The following is an 18095-nucleotide window of genomic DNA, read 5'->3' on the forward strand; positions in this document are numbered from 1 at the left end:
CTTCTACTTTCACAGTAGCCTTGTGAAGTAGCTATGTCAGGCTGTTATGGGTGGTCCTCAAGTTTTATATATTTGCCTTTCATTTACTTGAACTTGCTCATGTTCCATATTGGCACTCCTACCCCACCCTTTATTGCTGGTTTTGAGCAGTGATGTGGTGGCACTGCTGCCAGCCACTGCTGTTGGGAGTAAAGAGCCTGTTCTTTGAGGACTTGTACGAATGGTGCCAAGTGTGTGTCCCTCTACCTCTCACTAGGCCTAGGAATAGCCAACCTTAGACTTGCTGGCTTCATGTAGGGCTGCAGTGTCCTCCCACCTTGCCAGTCTCTTTTCCTCCCTATGGCCATCTTTGGGATCCTTACGCTTTCTAGGGATATGGAGGCTAGACCCAACCTTTAACTCTCGTCTCTGAGGGCAAATGTGCTCCTGAGAAAGGGATGTGTCTGCTCCGCTCTCTCACATCCATGAAAGACAAGCTACCTCACTTGGTTTCCAGGTGGTTGGAGCAAAGGGAGGTAGCATTGACAGGAACCACAGTTAGGGATTATATATTAATTTAGCTCTGTGGGAATGGATATCTACATTCAATACATTCATTTTGAATAAAAGGTTCTCCTGAAATACTTATTTGTCAAGATTAATACACTGAGGCCCCAAAAGTCCACTTTAATAATAAAAATCATAATTTGCCTAGAGTATTAAACACTTTTTTAAAACCTCAGGACATTCTTATATAATTTAATATTTACCTTTTTTCCTCAATATTTAATAATTAATATTTAAGAATATTTACCTTTTATTATTAAAGGATAAAAATAATGCAGGGAGAAACCTGATTTCCTAACTTCTTATTTGACATACACTATGTGAAACTGTGTTGTTACTTAAGAAGAGTCAAAATTTCCCATAATCAAAAGGTGATCTGTCTATACACACATAAGAGTTGGCCATAGACTGAAGCAAACTTGCTATTCTTTTTTTTTTTTTTTAGAATTTTCTTTAGTGTTTATTTTTCAGTTTTCAGTGGACACAACATCTTTATTTTTATTTTATGTGGTGCTGAGGATTGAACCCAGGGCCCTGTGCATGCCAGGCGAGAGCGTTACCGCTTGAGCCACATCCCCAGCCCCTTGCTATTCTTTTAATATAAAAAAATAACCACCCTCAGTAGGCATTTTCTGTGTGCTAAATGTCTTTCATGCATTATTTCATTTACTCTTTACAACAACCTGTAAGGAGGTGCTGTTATTATACCATTCTATACAGAGAGATCAGGAAATTTAATGATGATCTTATGACTAATTCAGAATAATATTTCCATTGCTCATCTTCTTTTCTTTGTATTTGTATATCTAAAGACATATGCAATAGTGTCTCCTTCAGTTGTAATGATTATCAATAGTTTCCTTTTCCTTTAGTGAATATCATTTTTCTTTGGAATCCAATTGTTAGATATAAGCATCCACATCTTAGCAAATTGATTTGAAATGTGCTGTGTATCTGGGATAGGGAGTCTCTAACACTGGAACACGGAAATTCAGGGGCAAGTTTTTCAACAGGAAGTTTAATTCTACTAACTTGGGCACATAAAGAAAACGCATGTTCTCACTTAAGCATGGAAGCTAAAATTGATCTAAAAGGGAGTGAGAATAGAATAGTGGCTACTAGAGTCTGGGAAGGATGAGTGGAGAGACAATGGTTAAGAAGTACAGAAGTGCAACTGGGCAAGAGGAATAACTTCTAATGTTGTATTGCACAATAGGATAATTATGGTACACAACAATCAAACATATATTTTAAGATACCTAGTAGCGGGAATGCTTAATGACCTTAATACAAAGAAATGATAAGTGTCTGAGGTATGGATATTCCAATTATCCTGATCTGATCATTACACATTCTGTACATGTATCAAAATGTCACACTGTATCCCATATCCCATAAATAAGTATAATGACTATGTGTCACTCAAGAACAAAAACATATTTAAAAAAAGAAGGCTTAATTTATAACTGATATTACACATCAGTGAGCAACTGGTCCCTGGAACTGAGGACAAATCCACAGGGAGCTTAGCAGGACATCCTGTCTCTCAATGTGCCTCCATTATTTCCTTACCCTTCCTCTTCACACTCATTCACATATCACACGGCTATCTGCATACTATTCTGGCAAATTTTCACATTGTTTCTTATCCAAGTTGTGTTGGATGACATGTAATTTAACATCCAAACCTGGTTAGGCTGAGGCAGGAGGATCTCAAGTTCAAAGTCAGCTTCAGCAAAAAGTGAGGTGCTAAGCAACTCAGTGAGACCCTGACTCTAAATAAAATACAAAAAAGGGCTGGGGAGGTGGCTCAGTGGTTGAGTGACCCTGAGTTCAATCCCTGGTACCAAGAAAAAAAAAAAAGGAGATGGTAATAATTGTACTATGACAGCAGAAGTAAACTGGAATGGTCCTGACCAAATCTTGATTTTGTGGTATTTTTATAACATTCCAAAGTCCTTTAGGAGGCTGTCTCCTGTCCAGTAGCCTGGAATCATGGAAATTTGGTTGGAAGAGCAGAAATTTTCTAGATGCCTGAGGGCTGATCTACTTAGCAGATTAGGAATGGCCAGGACCACCCCCTGTGGTTGAGCAGGTTGTACACTGCAAAAGCATACCACAGTGAAGAGGTAATGGGAGTTGAAATCTACCATATGCCCAGATAAGGGACTGCATCTGATCTGAGAAAGGGGCATCTGTTTCTAACTCACACAAAGGTACCACAGAGGCTGATGGAATCCCTGAGTATAAAAAAGTTCAGTCCCTTGTCTAACTTTTCCTAAGTGTTGTCTCTATATCCCTTCCTTCATTTCCATTATTATCTTTTTAATAGTCTTGGCAGAAATCATGCCTTTATATATTTCTTAGATTGCTTAATTTAAATCCCCCACATAATAGAAAACTTCAGAGGATTGAAACCTGAGGTTTTGAAATGCTCAAAATTATACTGAAAGGTTTTATTTTCTTTTCAAGTTTCAACTTTCCTAAGGCTTTTCAAAATCCAGTATATATAGAGAGGATAAATGTGCCTAAACTGACCATGAATTAAAGGGGTGCATTTCTTTTCTTCTGTGAGGTGCGCCCTGTACAACAAAGATCTCTCTTACTGCCAAGGCTTCTTCAAAGAATGAAACTTTGAGGACTATTACCTTTCACAGAACTTTTAAAATGTACTCCCTGCCCTTGCAAGAGAAATGATTATCTGGTATAATTAACATTGGACCATAGACCCAAAGAACAATGAATATTTCGAACAAAAATTGCTTTTGAGAATCACAGTCCTATTCTGGGCTTGAAGACATTCATGTAGAAAATTAACAGAATTTTAATAAAATTCTTTGGATAGAGAAAATTAGATGAGGAATGCCAGTTTGTCTTATAAGTTGCTCGAGCAGATCTGTCATAACAGACATTGCCCCAGATTGTGGAACCCTTTCCTTCTAACATCTTTTAATGGTAGTAGAACTTACAATGCCATAATTTCCTTTCACTTTTGACAGTGTTATACTATCTTTATAGACTTACACTGACAGCAATTCATCTAGGCATCATTAGATCATCTCACCTGACTTTTGCGTGGCGCACATCATTACATTATGATGGCGCTATACAATTACCAGTGAAATGAATAGGGTATTAACACGATCACTGAAGAAGTTAGCACATACAGATATAGCATCCTGCATTTGAAAGCATTTTATGGCTATTAATTAGTCTGCCCAAGCTTCTGGGATCCAGTGAAACTTACTTCTCTTTTTTCACCAAGTAGGATAATGAAAGGGAGTAACTTAGACAACATCACAGGAATGGGCAGTGGCTGAACTTTTCATAACTTCTTTGACTTCTTTAAGCCTAAGAAAATTAGGTGTAAGGATTTATAGTGACTAATCACTATCTTAAAAGGCCCTACATGTGAGAAAACTCCACTTAATTTTGGAAGTCTCCTTTTCCTATTTTCCTTTTACGTGATTGTCACAGCAACGGGTGAGAGTCAATTCTAGGTTTTGGTAGATAGAAAATCTGGAATTATTTAAAGGATCTATCATAACAAAATGGAATTGATTTGGTTTGAGGGGAAAAAAATCAACATCAGGATAGCTCTTCAGGAAATGGGGCAATCCAAGGATGATATATAAACAACTTTAGGACTTCACAATTGAACCTCAATACTTCCTTCACATTTCTTTCTAAAACGTTTCACAAAGATTATGCCCTACCAATGACATCCCAGACTTGGGAGACATGGTGTTTGAATAGGATGGGATGGACTAATTAATTTTTTTTCCAAACTCTATCATTCGTCTGCTTTCTAATTTTAAGATGATAAAATTAAGTAGTTGTATGAATTGGTTAGAATTTTATAAATTTTCTGAGTCTCAGTTTTTTTTTTTCATTTATACACTTACAAAGCAAACATTTATCATAGAATTATCATTCGAGTAAAATGAGATGACAGATGTAAACTCTTAGCTTTGGACTTGGGCATAGAAGACACTCAAAAAGAAGGAACAATTTGTATAATTCAGGAGACCTTGAGTGGTCTGGGAACTAGAACAGAAATTGGTGGCTTGTGAGTGGCACTTGATAGAGACATTTCCTCACTCTTGGCAATTCTTCTGCTGGATGGGACAATATTCCAGAGTCTCTGAGGCTTTCCCTTGGATAGCCTCTGCACTGATTCAGCAGTGAAATTTTGTTGTGCCACTGTATAGAACCTATGGATGGATCCAACCCAGTTTATCTACAGTGCACACCTGTACTCCCTGTTACTCAAAGGCTGAGGCAGGAGGATCACAAGTTGAAGGCTAGCCTCAGCAACTCAGAGAGACCCTGTCTCAAAATAAAAGAAACAAAAAAGGCTGGGGATATAGTACTGTGGTAGAGTGCCCCTGGGTTCAATCCCTACTACTAAAAATTAAAAAAAGAAAGAATCAGTTTACCTAACTTTGAGTAATATTATTACCAAATCTCCTCTCCACACTTGCAAAAGGTTGAAACCAAATAAGAAGAATACTATTTTCATTTTAATTGGATAATGTCATAACACCTGGAATTTCCCATATATCCATATATATTGGCCCACTTACAGCCATACTAATTTTGTGACAAACAAGTATTTTTAATCAAATGAGACTTTGAGGTGAGGAATATTGCATCTTTGACATCTTAGGCACAGCCTTCAGTCTTTCCTTACACCTTGGAATTTCCTCTTTTCCCTTTACTCCCAACCTGAGTGCCTCATTCTCAGGCCATCTCATGCCTGGTGATTGCAATGGCCTGCAATTGGTCCTCTGACTTTAGGTCTCTCTGTGCTCTACTCCAGCCACCTCACCGATGATAGCTACTTCCTCGGAGATCAGGTCTGAGCTCCACATCATGGCACCAGAGTCTTCCAGAATCTGTCCAAGCCTGTCAAACCAGCATATCTCCATGCCCTTTGAGCTCCCCAGTCTCATTTGTTCTGTCTGGTTGATTTCCTCCTTGTTTGCTGATCATATTTTCCACCTCTACATCTTTGGCTATTCTACCCCTACCTATATCAGAAATTGGTGTCAGAGGGACATGCTATTCTAATTTTAGGCAGAAGGGGATTTTATACAGTGTATTGGGTGCTTAAAATTGTCAGAAGGACTGGAGGAAGAGCCCAGTTTGGGCTTCCAGTTACAACTCCTGGAGCACTGGGAAAGCTGGTGCCAGGAAGATTGACTTTGTAACATGCTGCTAGACTCAAGGATCAGGAACTGCTGCCTCTCAACCAAAGCAGCTGGAGAAAAAAACACTAGAATGCATTTGGGTGAACCCTTCCTTTTATATTTATAAAAAGTATATTTTTTTAAATAAAAATTTATACTTCCATATCCTATCACTGTCAGTAAAGAGCCAAAAGGAATATAAAAATGGTTTCCCCCTTTCTTCTCTTTCCTACACAGAATACAAGGCATGCAGTTCATTCTGTATTACAGAATTCTGGTTGCAAAAAAGTCTTAGTGAACATGAAGGCAACTGTAAATTGAATGAGGGGCGTTTTAGAGAGCTAGTCTGTGGTTTTAACAGCAGTCCCTGCTGACATCCCCAAAGTCTGCCCTCTTCCTTCTCTGTCCACAAAAATTGTATTTGTCCATTTCAAACCTCAATCCAAATGTCTTCTGCTCCAAGAAATAGCAAGCAATGTTAGTGATAGATCTTTATACATCCTAATTATCCTTATCCCACATTGCTGAGATGGTAAATAGGTGGTTCACACAGCCACGCCCTGTCCCAGTCATCCCACTTGAATTGCAAGATTAAAACGTAAGATTTACTTAGCCTGGAATTGGCCTCAGAATCCTTTTTATCACAGTACTCAGGTCAACCTCAATCAACTGATTAGAGATGAGGCCTCAGATAAGCTCAGTTTGCATCCCTGATGTTGACGTTTTAGGTATCAGGACAGCCTTGGATTACATTAGGTTGAAATTCTGACTTGATGATGGATCCCTGCCATAGTTTGATGTTCTGCAATAAAGACACCTGTGAATTTATGGGGGAAAGTGAATAGTTTTTGAATCATCAAATTTTACATCTAGAAAGGGCTAAGAGATAACCTGGTATAGCTCATCATCTGTAGGCGTGAAAGGTATTATACCTGGCTTTAAGAATGGATAAACCAAGGCCCAGATAACTTAGGTAAACGTCTAAAGTTACACGGATAATATATAATATAATATTTTATCTGATAACCAAACGTTACACTTCAAAATGGAATTAGAAATGTATCTTTCAAATTTTTCATGCTTTTTATTATTGACCATTAATTCAAATGTATAAAATAGAACCCTAGAAACTATTTCTTTTTTCCTTATTGAGGATTGAGCCCAGGGGCCCTCTACCACTGACTTACATCCCTGGCCATCCCCCTTTTTAAAAATTTTTATTTTGAGACAAGGTCTAGCTAAGTTTCCCAGCTGTTCTTAAGCTTGTAATCCTCCTGACTCAGCCTCCTGAGTGACTAGGATTACAGGTGTGTACCACCACACCAGCCTAGTAACTGAAATTTTCTTCTCTTTGCTCTTTTCTTTTCTGTCAAGGAAATAATTCAAAATCACTAAAGTAACATCTGTTTGAGATTAGAAACTATAGTGTTGCTTTTTGTTTCCAAGTCCAACTTTGAGAAAAGTTGCAAAATAGGTGAAACTTATCTCAGTCAATTCCTGTGTTAAACCTCTATCTTTTTTTTTCTTTCTTCTTTCTCTGGCTTCCCAAGATTGTCTTAGGTATACTTAAGTTTACCAATGGGCATTTACTCTCTGGGAATTTGCCCTGTATTATAGAACTTTTTCATTTACCATCTTCCAGTTTTTCAGAGCACTGATCTGTCACTTGCCTAAAACCCATGAAATAATGAAGGTTTTGTATCAATATTATCGTAGTGACTTTCCTTATTTGCCTTTACATGGCCCGTGAGTTTTCTATTGATGCCATTACAATAACCACAAACTTAAAATAACTCAATTTATTATCTTCTGGTCTGTAGGTCACAAGTCTGGTATTAGTCTCACCAGACTAAAATCAAGGTGTGGGTAGGCTGGGTTCCTTCTGAAACCTCTAGGGGAGAATCCATTCACAATCAGGAGGTGGTTTTTCAAATTCACAATCTTCTCATCTCTGGTTTGTAGACTTAATCACATCTATGGAGATCCTTTTGCTACTTAAGGTATTTTTTTTACAGGTTCCAGTGAGTAGGACATTGACACCTTTGGGTGGCCACTCTTCTACCTGCCACACTTGGCTTCCACGCCACTATCGCTTCTTGATCTAGTTTTCTCTCTTTGTTTTCTGCCTTTGTTCTTTCCTTTTATCCTTCTTAACACACTAATGAGCATCTATTCCAATGATACATTTATAGGTTATTGGGGATATGGAAATGACAAAGGCATGGCCCTTGCCTTCAAGTTACTATGTGGCAGTTCTCCTTCTCTTCTGATTGCAGAAAACGAAGATAGAAAATTAGATCAGGAAGTGATCCTGGCATGGAAGCCAAGTGTGGCAGGTAGAATAATGGCCACCCAAAGGTATCAATGTCTTACTGGAACCTGTTAAAAAGTTACCTTACATAGCAAAAGGGGCTCTGCAGATGTGATCAAGTTTATAAACCAGAGATGAGGAGATTATTCTGGATTATTTGAGCGGGCTCAGTCCAATCGTATGAGCCCTTGAATACAGAAGGGTGGGTCAGAAGACAGGATATGTCCTATTCCTGCAATAGGTCATTCAGTGCTGCAATTTTCTTCACATGAGCCTGTTCATGCTCATGATCCCAGATTTTACTTCTTTTTTCCAAACCTCTGTCCTGAATTCCAGTTAAACATCTTCAAGTGGACATTTCCATTCATTTCATAATTACTCCCACCTTAATCAGGATGGCATTCATCATGGTGCTTTGGAGTTTCTGTTCTCAGCGAGTCCAAGCTGCTCCTGATCGTAAAGGTGGTGATCAATCTTGACTACCTTTTGCCTCTCATTTATCTAACAGGGGAGCTATATGGGAGGATATTAAACTGGTATGTTTTATCTTTGGCAATCTCTAATTAGTAGCTCCCCCATAGGGCTCACATGCAGAGCCAAACTTATATCATGGAGTTTTCCCATAGTTTGAGGAAGATTCACCTTCTGTCTGTGACAGGTAGGCTGTGAAGTTCTGCCCTAGGTAGAATAGAGAGAAGACATAAAGAGCTTCAGCTGAGAGAAAGAAAAGGAAAATGCTATGCTTCTGGGGGTGCATGGAAGAGAAGGAGCATCTCAATAGTAGGGGGCAAGTGGTCAGATTCTCTTTTGCACTAAGCTCCAGACTGGGAGTTAAGAATGACACAGGGAGTGTTGGGGTGTGGTTCAGTGGTAGAGTGCTCCTCTAGCACATGCAGGGCCCTGGGTTCCATCCTCAGCACCACATAAAAATAAATAAATAAATAAAATAAAGGTATGTGTCCAACTACAACTAAAAAAAAAAAAATGACACAGGGAACCATAAACAGAGAGTTTTTTCCCTAGAGGCAGAGCTGGCTCTTTCCTGGAAGATGCCCTGATTGCATTTCTTGGTTCCCTTGAGGTCAGGTGGGACCACATGTTGAAGATATTGCTCATGAAATATGGCAAAGCAGATAGCCTCACCACTTTCAGGGTGGGTGGTTAAAACCCTCAGTGTGAGCCTCCTGCTCTCAAATCCAGTGGGGAGCTCTGAGGATTTCAGGCAAGGGTTCTTAACAGCTTTTGAGTCATCACAGATCCACGTGGCAGTCTAGTGACATCTATGCACTCTTTTTAGAATAGTATTTATGAAATGCATAAAATAAAACCAAAAGATCATGATGAAACTCAATTATTTTGAAATGCAGTTAATCAAGTATCTTAAAAAGCAAATTTGTGATATAGTAATAAATGCTTTTATTTATGAATGCATTAGATTACAAGATGTGGTGGCATGGCTAATAACATAATTCCAATTTGGTGAACATGAAGGCAAAATGACATATACAGATACCTGTAATACTAGGAGTGTGAAAAAAAATCTGTGATTTATTTTGGCCAAAGTCACAGGCCCAACAAATATCTCTCATTTGACAAAAGGGACAAGAACCTGCCCAGCCACCTTTGTAGCTTAGGCCATATGTGTATCTGATCCCATCCCTCTCACTGCTTTTAGGGCACATAAACCCCTTCCCAATCTTGTCCCTTATTCCCAGATGTTGTGTTGGAATGCAGCAGAGAAAAGGGGAGAAAATCTCAAAATTCAAACCATAATCATATTACCAAAAGTTCTCTACATTTTTAATGCAATTACCATTAAAATTTCAATAATGTTCTTCATAGAGATAGAGAAAGCAGTCATGAAATCCATTTGGGAAAACAAGAGGCCCAGAATAGACAAAACGATCTTTAACAAGAAAAGTGAAGCAGGAGGTATCATGATACCAGACTTTAAATTATACTTCAGAGCTGTAGTAACAAAACGACATGGTATTGACCCAAAACCAGACATCAAGACTAATGGAACAGAATAGGAGACACAGAGACAAACCCACAGAAATACAATTATCTCATACTAGACAAAGGTGCTATAAACATACATTGGAGAAAAGATAGCCTCTTCAACAAGTGGTGCTGGGAAAACTGGAAATTCATAGGTAGTAGAATGAAATTGAACCCTTATCTCTCACCCTGCACAAAACTCAAAGTAGATCAAGAACATAGGTATTAGATAGAAGACCCTGTGCCTACTAGTAGAAAAAGTAGGCCAGCTTCTCCATCATGTTGGCTTAGGAACTGACTTCCTCAACAAGACTCCTAAAGCATAAGACACAAAATCAAGAATCAATAAGTGGGATGATATCAAACTAAAAAGCTTCTTCACAGTAAAGGAAACAAGGACGTGAAGAGAGAGCCCACTGGATGGGAGAAAATCTTTACCACCTGCACCTCAGATACAGCATTCATCTCCAGGCTATGCAAAGAACTCAAAACTTCACAGAAGAAGAAATACAAATGATAAAATGTACATAAAAATGTTTAATATCTCTAACAATTAGAGAAATACAAACAAAAACAATACTGAGATTTCATCTCACTCTAGTCAGAACGGCAATTATCAAGAATACAAGTAACAATGTTGGTGAGGATGGGGAAAAATGTTCACACATACATTGCTGGAGCTACATTGGCAAATAGTATGGAGATTCCTTAGAAAACTCGGAATGGAATCACCATTTGACCCAGTTATCCCACTCCTTGGTTTATACCCAAAGGACTTAAAATCAGCATACTACAGTGATGCAGCCACATCAATATTTATAGCAGCTCAATTCACAATAGCCACACTATGGAACCAACCTAGATTCTCTTCAACAGATGAATGGATAAAGAAAATGTGGCATATATGCACAATGGGACATTACTCGGCCATAAAGAAGAATGAAATTATGGCATTTGCTGGTAAATGCATGGAATTGGAGACTATCATGCTAAGTGAAAGAAGCCAGTCCCCAAAACCCAAAGGCTGAATGTTCTTTCTGATATGTGGATGCTAACTCACAACAAGGGAGAGTGGGGAGGGGAAGAGTAGAATTTCATTGGATTAGACAAAGAGGAAGAAAGGGAAGAGACGGGGATAGAAATAGGAAAGACAGTAGAATGAGTTGGACATAACTTCCCTCTGTTAATATAAAAATACACATGTTACATGATGTAACTCCATGCGTACAACCACAAGTATGGGATCCTAATTAGAATTAATTATACTCCATGTATGTATAATAGGTCAAAATATACTCTATTGTCATGTATATCTATAAACAACAAATAAAATAAAAAATTTAAGCCTTAAGCCTAAAATAGACTGAATTATTTGAAAATGGAATCATTTAAAGCTAAAGAGAATGAAGTCATGTCTCCAGGCAAGTCTAACTTTCCTCACTCTTCAGTGGGGCAGAACTTGTGATGAAATTCAGGTCAGTAGGTTTCATTAACGGAGCTCGATATGGGGAAACATCTGCCACATCAGGAGAGAAAGCCTGGCCTTACTGCCCTTGGCTTGGTAAGAATGGGAAGATATGTATAGGAAGCAAAGAAGAGAGACATGGGTTGTAGCTTCAGCCTGGGCTCAGACTTGCAGATGTTGTGTCGGGAGTGATCATTAGCTGGATTGAAAAGAAAGGCTTTTGTTGGCTTCTAGTTGAAATCTCCAGAGGAGGCTACAATGCAAAGTAGTCCTATGCTAATATGGAGGGGCCACAAGTGGAGATGTTGGTGTGTGTGGTTAAGGAGATGGCTGTCGTTCATCTTCCTCAGCTCCTATATGATGTGGGGGAAATCTAGAAATTTTTGCAGGCTCCATGGTTGTACATGAAAGATAGCTAATTATTGAGCTGGTAGTTTTGTAGCGGGAACTGTTGCAGGGAGAGGTCAGGAGCACCAAAAATGTGACAGAAATTCAATGAAAGATTTCAACAATGGCTACAGTTATAATGAAATAGATTTAGCAAAGGAGAACCACAGGTGGGAATCAAGTAAAGAGAATGACTTGAAGGTTCCTTGGCCACTTTTCAGTAGGCCTGAGTGTTATTGGTTCAGGAACTTGCCCAGCCACACCTCAGCAGAGAGGAGCAGCTCCAACCCAGCACTGCCATATGTCACATGAGCCTTGCCAGAGAGGAGACATCACTTTGGGGAAGAGCAGCTTTCAAAAGAGACTGCGTTACTGTGGAGTGACTAAAACACAGAGTAACCTTGAAATTTTAAGCGTAGGGACTTATATTTAGGATAGTGAGAACTCATGAGGAAGATAACAGGTTATAAAAGATAAAGAAATGGGATTTTTTTTCTTGTGCACATAATTTATGCAGCTGAAGTCCTGCTACACTTTTCCTTCTGTGTGCAAGATAGCTTGCAACAATGACCCAAATTCTCCATTCTTCTCTCTGTTTCTTTTATAATACAAATTTGCAGTTTCTCCCATCAAGAAGTGCAGTCTATTTTTTGAATCTTGACTGGGCTGTATTTTCATTGGCCAGAAAAACAGTGGAAATGATGACCCACAAATTTCAAGCCAAGACCTCAGAAAGCTTTTCCTTGATTTCTGAGACCTCAACTATCCTGTGAGTACAAACTGTGGCTAGGTTGCTGGAGAAGAGAGACCTTGTAAGTACTCAAGTCCCATATGTTATCATCCTAGACCAGCTAGTCCCAATGGATATAACAGGACTCATGTGAGAGCCCAGCTAAGATTAGCCACATCTGGCTCCCCAAGCAGAATCTTCTAGCCAACTCATAGATTTATTAGAATAAATACACAAGTGTTGTTTCAAGACACTAAATTTTGGGGGAGGTTTGTTATGAAGCAGTAGCTAGCTGATACACCTACAGAAGTACTGCCTCTCTTCTTTCTGTCACATGTTCCAATAACTATCTTCTTACTATCCAGCTCTTTCCTTTTCCTTACTATTTTGTAACTCTAAGCTTGGTCAAGTCTTTTTGCACACACACACACACCTGCCCCCAAACCCTAAGGATCAACATAACAATAGTTTCGACACCAAATTGCTCCCTGATTGTAGTTCCTGTGGTGGTTTCTTCTCCTTGTTGCAACTCCCAGTACTTCTTGGCCTTCCTCTGTCACTGTAGTAGTGGTCATCCTGCAAATCTCTTGGGAGTTCCTTCCCAAACTGAGCCCATGGATGCAGTTCTGGCATGCTCAGTGTACTCTGCTCTATGCCACTCTCAACCAGTCCTGTCTCTGGAGGGTATTTTTCTGACAGTGTTTACATCAACCTTATTTAGAGAATCTTTTCAGTGACTATAGTTCAAATTTGGGTAATCTGGCCTTCTCATGGCTATAGTGCTGTAAGGCTTCAGAAAGTTGTGTGCATGTTTTGTCTCTCATCTCTAATTATCAAGAAAGTAAGAACAAGAAAAAAGGGCAGGAGGCAATTTAAAAAAGAATGAGCAGGTACAGTGGTGCAAACCTGTAATCCCAGAAGCTCAGGAGGCTGAGGCAGGAGGACCTCGAGTTCAAAGCCAACCTCAGCGACAGCGAGGTGCTAAGTGAGATAGCAGTGAGACCCTGTCTCTAAATAAAATACAAAATAGGGCTGGGGATGTGGTTCAGTGGTCGAGTGCCCTGAGTTCAATCCCTGGTACTCCCCTGAACCTTGAAAATATGACCCTAAGTGAAATAAGCCAGACATAAAAGATGACACACTGTATGATTTCACTTATATAAATTGTCAGATGTGAAGAGACAGAAAGTAGAACAGTCGTTACCGGGGGGGCTAAGGAAGCAGGTAAAGGGGAGTTATTTAATGGGTCTGGAGTTTCAGTACAGGATGGTGAAAAACTGTTCTGGAGATGGACAGTAGTGATGGTTATACCACAGTCAATGTACTTAAAGCCACTGAACTATGCACTTAAAAATTGTTAAAGTGGTAAATTTTAAGTTGTCTGTACTGTACTAAATAAAAAAAATAAGAATAAAAAACATCAACAATAAGGCCCCACTTCTCACACACCAGGATTGCTATAGAAATTTTTTAAAAAGATAATGAGAAGTAGGGGTGGGAGAGATTTCCAGGGTGACCTATATAGTGGTCAAAACTCAGCATAGGTCTGTCAACTCTCTTAGATCCCCTGAGACTTTATTTTTCCTTCTGAGAGCCTTGCTGTGTGTTCTGATGCAAGTCCTCAGTCTTGTTTGGATACTTTCCATCTCCTCCGTCCTGAGTCAAAGCCGTCTCGTTTTCTTAGGTCCAGTTCAAATCCCACTTCCTGTATGCATCCCTCCCTGATCCTCACCCTTATAATTCTGCTCTTTGAGCTACCCTTGACTTTATTGTTTATACCATTATTTAACTTTTTTCAAAAACTCTTTGAAATTTTAAAAGACATTTTATACAATTCTTTAAAAAAAATTTTTTGTGGTACTGGGCAGTGAACCCAAGGCTTTGTGCATGCTAGGCAAGCACTCTACCACTGAGCTACATCCTTAACTCTACTTCTTAAAAATTTTGAGACAGGGTCCCCCTAAATTGCCAAAGCTGGCCTCCAACTTGCAATCCCCCTAATTCTGTCTACCGAGTTGCTGGGATTATAGGTGTGTACCCCATGCCTGCTTAGACAGTTCTTTATAGTCATATATTGATATGCCTGTCAGCATCTATTTATTCTGTACTAGATTCTCTTTGTCCAAATGATATATACATATGCACTGTAAAAAAGGAGAGCAAATTTTGTATTTCTTTGGTTCACTAATTATAGCTGAATCTGTCCATATTGTTCATATTGTTTGCTCAATACTTGTTTGTTCATCATTTGATTCTGTGTTGTCCTTGCCAACATAATCTTAACAAAGAATTTCTGAGGAATTTTTTTTTTTCAAAGTTCAGGGGATTGACTCTAGGGTCTCACACATGCTAGGTAAGTACTCTACCACACCCCAGCCCTTCCCTATGAAATTTTAAAACCTCAGAAAGACAGTTTATCTCTTTATAGAATATCTGCATAACCATATATAAAATTAGTAACTTTTTTTTTCTCCCAAGGACTATGATTTGCTTTCCCTGTGGGGGTGTAGCATTCCCATTGAGAATGTGCATCTTAACCTGAGGAGCAGATGGACTTTTGTCCTTCTGCATCAATGCAGTTGTAGAAAATGTTTGGGCTGTTTTCTAGGCTCTAGGCCTCTCAAAGTACAGCACCAGGGAGGTTCTTACTCTACCTCCTTGAAAACCTAAAAACTAGGTCCTTAGGACTGAAGATGTAGCTCTGTAGTAGAGCCTAGCATGCATAAAGACCTGGGTTCAATTCCCAACACCACAAAATACAAAATAACAACAACAGGTCCTTTTTGCTTCTGTGACTACTGATTTTGGTGCTGGTTGCCTGCATTCATAGACGAGAAGACAGTCTGAAAGTATCTACTCTAATGTGTGCCAATTTCTCTAAATCTCATAGTTGTTTTATTATTAATCTATTTATTTAGTTTCTAGGGGAAATAAGCAGCTGTAGCTGACACAAGGAAATAATTACACAATGTTGCCTCTTCCTCCTTAGGTGCATGGGATGTGTTAGAGAGAAAGGGTTGAGGACAGTGTGTAGAATAGAGGCTTTTGTGAGCATACATGGTGTCATGTTCTAATTAGAAAAAGGGTCTAACTCAGGGCTGCCTACACTTAATCTCCCTTGCCTGGGTAACATTATGGAGGTAACCCCTTGCACACCTTCAAACAGTAACTAATACCCTACAGGATAGTCATAAATACAGGAATTAATATCTTTGAAAATATATTCTAAATACCATGAAACCATTTATGAGACCTGCTGTGTGTTCAGTGCTAGCTCCTTCTCCCTTTTTATTGACTGTGCAGGGTTTGGACTTGGAAAAGACCAGCCAAGCTCTTGATTTCACATCTCTGCTCTTTGCTCGGATGTGGTGTGCAACTGGCATTGGTCCCATGTTGGAGTGTGGGAGCATCCGGAGCGAGAGCATTTCCAAAGTGTACGCCAGACAAGTCATCATGGAGAGCAAATCTCTCCTGGGATTCTTTGCCCAGAGATTTAATTGCTTTTTTTCCTCTCTACTCAGAGGCTTTCCATCTGAGCTATTACATTTTTGTTTGGATTAAAATATTCCATTAAACTTCACTACCAATAACAAATTGTTAATTTGAAAGACTTTTTCATAAAACTAAACACAAAGTTTTTTTTTTCCAAGTTACTAGTAATCAGTTTTTCTGTTTCAGAAATCTTAAAGCTAGGAATTAAGATTTCTTAAAAGTCTCATTTTCTATTGTTATATTTGACCTCACATGGAAATAACAACCTTCATTACAAATATTATTACATCACATAAATAAGGAAATATTTGCATGGCTCATGATAGAATAGAGAAATAATTAGCAGTTGCTCTTTGGTTGTTCTGAAGTATCCTCTAAATTACTTAACCAACTCCCCAAAGTATTACTAACATGATTCTTAATGGAAAATATGTAAACTTCTTTGTGAGTAAACTTTATAACTTAAAAAGTTATAAAGTTTATAACATAATATCAGTGGGTAAACATTTTAACTTATAAAATATGGATCCCACAGGATCAGATTTTTTTTTCAGATTGCTGAGCTTTCTGGCTTGTTGCTGCAAAAGAATTGATGAAGATAATTGAATGTTTAGGGGCTTAATCTGAGATTTATAAATCTCAGATTTATACTTCATGACAAACAGAACAATCCTTTTATTTTTCCTTTAGTATCAGCATTTCTTAAAAGGGTAACCCTATTGTTTCAATGCCTCATTTTATTTTGTCAATATAAATATTTTTATATCACCATTTTTACTTACAAAAAGAAATGTGTTCTTTCTTTGAAGAAACCAATGTAAACAAAGCAGAATATCTACAATCAGCACTAGAACTCATCATAGTGTATGATATTTTCAGGAAATAAGGTTCCACATGGCATTTAAAATAGGGCTTGATGAAATGGATCAAGGAGCTTGATATCAAAACAGAGACTCTGCATCTGATAGAAGAAAAAGTTGGCTCCAGTCTACATACTGTGGGGTCGGGCTCCAAATTCCTCAATAGGACACCCATAGCACAAGAGTTAAAAACAAGAATCAACAAATTGGACTTACTCAAACTAAAAAGGTTTTTCTCAGCAAGAGAGGTAAATAGGGAGCCTACATCCTGGGAACAAATTTTTACTCCTCACACTTCAGATAGAGCCCTAATATCCAGAGTATACAAAGAACTGAAAAAATTAAACAATAAGAAAACAAATAACCCAATCAATAAATGGGCCAAGGACCTGAACAGACACTTCTCAGAGGAGGACATACAATCAATCAACAAGTACATGAAAAAATGCTCACCATCTCTAGCAGTCAGAGAAATGCAAATCAAAACCACCCTAAGATACCATCTCACTCCAGTAAGATTGGCAGCCATTATGAAGTCAAACAACAATAAGTGCTGGCGAGGATGTGGGGAAAAGGGTACACTTGTACATTTCTGGTGGGACTGCAAATTGGTGCGGCCAATTTGGAAAGCAGTATGGAGATTTCTTGGAAAGCTGGGAATGGAACCACCATTTGACCCAGCTATTCCCCTTCTCGAACTATTCCCTAAAGACCTTAAAAGAGTGTTCTATAGGGATACTGCTACATCGATGTTCATAGCAGCACAATTCACAATAGCTACACTGTGGAACCAACCTAGATGCCCTTCAATAGATGAATGGATTTAAAAAAATGTGGCATTTATACACAATGGAGTATTACGCAGCACTAAAAAATGACAAAATCATGGCATTTGCAGGGAAATGGATGGCATTAGAGCAGATTATGCTAAGTAAAGCTAGCCAATCCCTAAAAAACAAATGCCAAATGTCTTCTTTGATATAAGGAGAGCAACTAAGAACAGAGCAGGGAGGAAGAGCATGAGAAGAAGATTAACATTAAACAGGGACGAGAGGTGGGAGGGAAAGGGAGAGAGAAGGGAAATTGCATGGAAATGGAAGGAGACCCTCAC

The sequence above is a fragment of the Marmota marmota genome, unplaced genomic scaffold, assembly GCF_001458135.2.
Source record: "Marmota marmota marmota unplaced genomic scaffold, marMar, whole genome shotgun sequence".
NCBI classification, from domain to species: domain Eukaryota; kingdom Metazoa; phylum Chordata; class Mammalia; order Rodentia; family Sciuridae; genus Marmota; species Marmota marmota.